Genomic DNA, 5,668 nt, shown 5'->3' on the forward strand with positions numbered 1-5,668 from the left:
TCAGACAGCTGCCGCGTACCCGCCGCAGGGCGGGCGAGAGCGGGCCTCGGGGCACCCTCGCACCGCCCTGTGGCCCTTCCCGGCCTGTGCCCTGTCCTCGGCCCCGGGGACCGGTTTTGAGCCGCGTTTCGGGTCCCCGAAGCGAGCGTGAGGTGTCACCCGCGGTCGGTGAGCTCCCTTCCCGCTGTGCGCCGGCTCCTGCTAGTGGGAGGGCAGTCGTGAGGGAGGGAAAAGTTTTTGTCGCTGTTTCCCCTGCGACTTTCTTACAAATAATCTGGTGATGCCTTGTGTTCCTGGCCGCAGGCCTCCTGGGCATTGCCGTGATTTTGCTTTCCCTTACTTATTTTTCGTCTCATTTGCTCTTCAGGGCCTGCGGGCAGTAGATCAGATTTCTTTTGGAAAGTGATGAACAGCAGCAAAAGCGCAGCAAGGCTTGCTCCCCGGGCTTAAGGGGACTGTCGGCTTCAGGAGATCCCTTCCTGGTTGTGCATATGTAGAGTTGCACAAGGAACTGGGCTGAGGAAGAAGTGCTAATGTAAAATAAACCATTGAGTAAAAATTATTCTCCTTCTGAGTCAGGGAAATGCACTGTTTTTCGGTGGAGTTCATTGCGTGGTTTTTGGCACAAGTGAGGGATGTGAAAACTCCTTAAATTCTTAGATGGCCTGCCTGGAAGATAATTTTTGCAATCCTGATTTTAAAGGTGAGAATGACAGCGAGAAGCAACGTAGTACTGATGTCTGAGTAATGAAGCTCGAAAGCAGAGTAATAGCCAAAACATACAAAATTGACCGAGGTTTTTGCTTTCTTATGGCTCTGTTAAACTTGAGATATTACAGTATGCAATTTTCAGGCTGATGCCTTCTCTGTGGCAGGTGCCCTGCTTCCTGCTTTGGGAAGGCTGGTGTCCAGTGATGGTCTCAAGAGCCAGAATGGCGACAGGGTCTCTGGAAGTCAGGGAGTAGGGAGTGCTGGGGAGAGTGAGACCCAAGCCCTCTGAGTTGAAGAGCACCTTTGGTTTGAGACCCAGCCTTCCCTGTGTCAGATTCATCTACTTCTGCTATAGTTAGGTGATAAAATCGGGTAAATTAATTTTCTCTGGGCAAAGGGAGCCGTGATTCTCTTCTTTACTCAGTAGCACCGTGTGTGAATGGCCTGGGAAAGGATGACATGAGTTCATGTTTTTTCTGTGCCAGATCTCTTCCTGCCTTGAATCTAGACTTTTTTTTCATTTAATAGTAATCCTGATGTGCATCTCTCTTTATTCTTTAGCAAAATACTGACTTAAACACTAGCAGAAAGTTGGTATTTCTGTCAGATGGGTGTTCTGTTTGGCTCTTGCCTTTTTTATTTTTTGTCTGCTGGCTGCTCTGCCTGTTGTCTTTTACATGTGGTGCATGCTTAGGGCAGAGTCTACCCATTGGACAGCCTCCAAAAGTGAGCTGTGTGGAGGGGTCTGCGCTTCTTCAGTCCTGGTGTGCTTAATATGAGAGGTGCTGAGTTAGTCTTGGCAAGATCTAAGTTGCTGTCTCCGGCATAAACATGGAGGGCCGAGGGGCAGCAGCGTCAAGGTGAGGTGAGTGGGCACGTGGCAGTTGTCCATGCTTGGGATGTCATAGGCCTCAGCTGGCTTGAAAAATTGCTCATAAACCTCTTTGGTGTGTGATCCAGGGAGGACAGGTTGTGGCAAGAGGGCTTTCTGGCAGTAATTGTCTCCTCTAGAGAGCAGGTGTCAGTCCTGTTGGTGTAGTAGAGTTTGCATTGGAGAGAGGGATTCTGTGAAATACTTATAAAGCCTATCAAATGCTTCTCTGGCTTAGGCTGCATGAGGTCTTCAGCCTTCCTTGGGCACATCTCTTCTGATGGTCTTTGCTCTACTGTATTAATTGCTTCCGCTCTGATTTTCTGGTTCTGAAGCATCCATTTTTGGGACAGCCTGTCTTTGTGCTTGAAATCCTTTTGTAGGCCAACATTTCATTTTACGTATGAAGCTGCTGAGCATGAAGGGCTGAATGTTCATGTTTTCCCCCAACACTTCCCTCACTCAGCACACACTTTCTGAGGAACTGCTTCGTACACCCGTATTGGTTCCCTGACCTCCTCCCTGCACAGACTCCAAAAACCCCACCGCTGCTTTAGGCTCTGAGCTCCTGCATATTCCTTCAAAGTAATTGCAGAATGCGGGTCTGTTGGTTAGGCAGTTCTCACTGTCTAACTTTACTGATCCAGGAGTTTAAATAATTTGGCTGCAGCTGTTCATATTAATTCTTTGGGGACTGGAAATAGAACTTAAATACCTTTATTTTTGGAGTTTTATGGCCTCATTAGTAAGTTCTTTCATGCTCGCCAGCTTCTACAGTGTTTATGAACTGAGGATCTTTGGTCTTAAATGATGAAACATCCATTTTCAGTGGTTTATATGACGATAGCTACTGAAATTCCTAATCTGAAATGGATCTGGAGGGAATATACTGAAACCCAAATTATTTACCACACTAAGGAATATCGAAAGTATGCTCAGTTTCATAGTAGATGGTAAATATTTTATCTTCACATCTCCCAGTAGTTCTGCCAGTGTTAATGCTGATGATTTCTTTCCAGATCTGTCTGTGAGAATCTAGGGATGTTTTATTTAGTGCAGCCTCCAGGAACATAAACATGACCCCTTTCCACACTTGGGAGTGTGTAAAACTGCTCTGTAAATGTCAGGGTTTTATTTATTCTTTTTCTGACCCCTCCTCTTAATTAGGTTGCCTGTCATTCTGAGAGTCCTTAGTGAATTGAACCTCAATAAGACGTTTGTGTGAAATATGAATATTCAGGTGCATGAAACTTAGGAATGTTATTTGGGCCAGCGAGAGTGCTTTTTTGAAGCTGAAATGCAGCAGCATTGCAAAAACCAGAAGGAAAAATCAGGATATGCTGTTTGTGTGATGTGACAGTCACATCTTTTTTTTTAATTTGCTGTTGCTGTTTAAGTAATTTATGATAAATATAGCCTCTTCCGAGGGAGTGAGTCCTGCTTCTGTGAAGCATTACGTGCCTTTTGTCTAAAGCAAGTTATAGAACTGTCAGTATGTTGAATCTGTCGAAACAGAACATCGTAACAGATACAATTCTGTGGGAAGACTTACCAGCCTTTTTTACCTTCTGTCCAGTTATAACATAGTAGGTGAGTTGAGCTATACCCCCATCCTAACAGATGGCAGCAATTTCCCTTTCAAATGGCATTTGAAGTGGAGTCTTAAAAGTAACTTCTAGTGCTTGCAAATAAAAACTTATTGCTGCTAAATGTAGGGGGCAAATAAATCAATACTCTAGGAAATCCCATCTCAAAAGGATTTTACATCTGAAGCAATTACTTGTTTCAGTATTCCTTGTATATTGATAAGACTAACAGAAGGTTTATTCTATGGCAAGACCAAAGGAAGTCTTGAATATTAAAAAGATACATAAATTTAATGATCAAATCGGTATGAAGGTCAAGCAGCAGGCTGGGTATATGTGGCATGAGAAGTTTTGGTTACCCTGTCCTGCTGCTAAACCCTTTTAAACATGGCATGTATCTATTCTGTATCTGTTACAAATGCTGCTCCTCTCAGAAGTGTGGAAGGGTCACCCAAAAAGCTTTGAATCCTTGCTTCAGCGTGGCAGGGAGCTGCATGAAGGCAGGTGGTTGTGTCCTCCCGTTGCCTTGCCCTAGTGCAATGAGGGTTTTCCAAAATGCAGCAGGATTTTTGGAATCCCTGTCTTGTCTGATGACTTTCGTCTTCTGGATGAGAAAGCTCCTACATAGGCGTTGCCTACAGTTTACTTGGGCTGTGCAACATGTCCATGCTTCTGGGAACCCTGTTCTGGTATAAGGGCAGCCACAGTAAGTGTGCTTGCAGTTATCAGCGCACTGATAAGTTCCTGCCATGAGCTGTTAGCTGCCAGTCCTTCAGCTGATGGAAAGTACCTGCTGTTTTATCAGTTGAAATCAGTTTATGTAAACCAGTGCTCCTGAAGTGGTGTTACATACTTCTGTAATGAACTTGAGTGTCAAATGTGAGGGATGGAGAGTGCCTTCACCCTTCCCTTGTGGTGAGCAGCAAAGCCAGGGCGAAGGGGCACACTGCTCTGGGGGAAGAGGCAGTGCTGTGGGCCTGAGAGAGGAAGGGGTAATCTTCCAAAGTGGATGATGTTTCACCTTTGTCCCTCCTTCTTCCACTCCAAACACCGTCTGGAGACTAAGGCGGTGTTCAGGTGGGACAGAAAGGAGAAGATGAAGAGGCCCCGTGTGTATAGGACATGAAAGGAAAAGATAGCAGTAGGGAAATCTATATGATGAAGTTAAGCAGTGACTGAAGCCATCACTGAGGATTGTGGGTCATGTTCATTTTGGGGGTTTTTGTGGGTTTTGTTTGTTTTGCTTTTCAGTTGTGACTTCTCTGTGTCCCAAAAGCTAGTGTCTTGGAATTGTTGTTTTCCTCTAAGCCTAAGGGTTTTGACCGCAGTGGCATGTGCATTCCGCCGGCCACAGCCCCTAGAGGAGAGAAAATTCCTAAAGGATGGAGAGGATATGCTTCCTGCAGGCTGTGGCTGCTCTGATTAATTTGCTATCAGAGGAGCACATGTGATTGCTGCCTCAAACCAGGAAGGATGTAGTTTGTGAAACCAAGATCTTGCTTCCCTCCTCCCTGGAAGGGAATCATCAGGCTTTTTACATAGGTTTTGGGTGTAAATAAACACTCAGGGAGTCAGCTAAATAGGCAGACCTATTGAAATGGTGGCTTGTCCCTAGGAAGGTGTATTTCCAGGCCTGGCTTCTTGTTTGGTTTTGGGCCAGGGAATGTCTAAGGGAGGCATTCAAAACATTCCCTGTATAACTAACTGGCTTCCAAACTGTGCCGGCTAAGTGTAGTTGGCAAATGGTGCTTGGAGTGCCATTCGTGACAGCTTGCACTGATCCAAGCTGTGGCTGTTGAATACTTCTTGCTTTTCTCCCATGCCAGCCCTGTTTTCCTTGTGTTATTGTTCACGTGGTCAGCTGGCTCAGATAATTGATAAAAGACTATTGGTGGTGGTGGGAGAGGAAGAAAGAGGGAGGTAGCGGAGTCCCAACTATGATGGCTTAGGCTGCCGTGGACCCGCTTAAGCAGCAGTTTTAATGTTGCTGTGAGTGGATACAAAAACCTGCTGTTGCCAGAAGGGATGGATGCTCCTGCCACCCCTCCTGACCATGTCTACTCACTGCTGCTTTCTTTTGGCAGAGATGCTCATCTCACCTGAGTTAGATCAGATCTTGATTCAGCTAAAAACTGCCTCAGCAGACAAACCTTTGTGCTGGCTTAGCTTTCCGAATGTTTTGATGTGTAGGTCAAAACTGGCAGCATGTGGCAGGTCTCCTTGTGCTGCCCTGCGAGACTGGACGGCGGTCCCGTGACTAGCTGCTGGCCTTGGCACACACTGGGCCTCCCTGAGGCCCGGGGCCGCTGGCCAGGCTCCCAAGCTTGTTTCTGTACGGCAGGTAGGTGTTGTGTACGTGCTGATGGTGCAGCACGATCCACTGCTCTCGGCGCAGAAGGGCATATCCTGCTGTGCTTCTGGGGAAGCGCTGGCTGAGAGTGGCTGTGGAAGCATAGCTTAACTTTTGCTCCTTCTAATCCACTTCTCTTAGCTGTGGTTT

The sequence above is a fragment of the Phaethon lepturus genome, unplaced genomic scaffold (genome assembly GCF_000687285.1).
Source record: "Phaethon lepturus isolate BGI_N335 unplaced genomic scaffold, ASM68728v1 scaffold23618, whole genome shotgun sequence".
NCBI lineage: Eukaryota > Metazoa > Chordata > Aves > Phaethontiformes > Phaethontidae > Phaethon > Phaethon lepturus.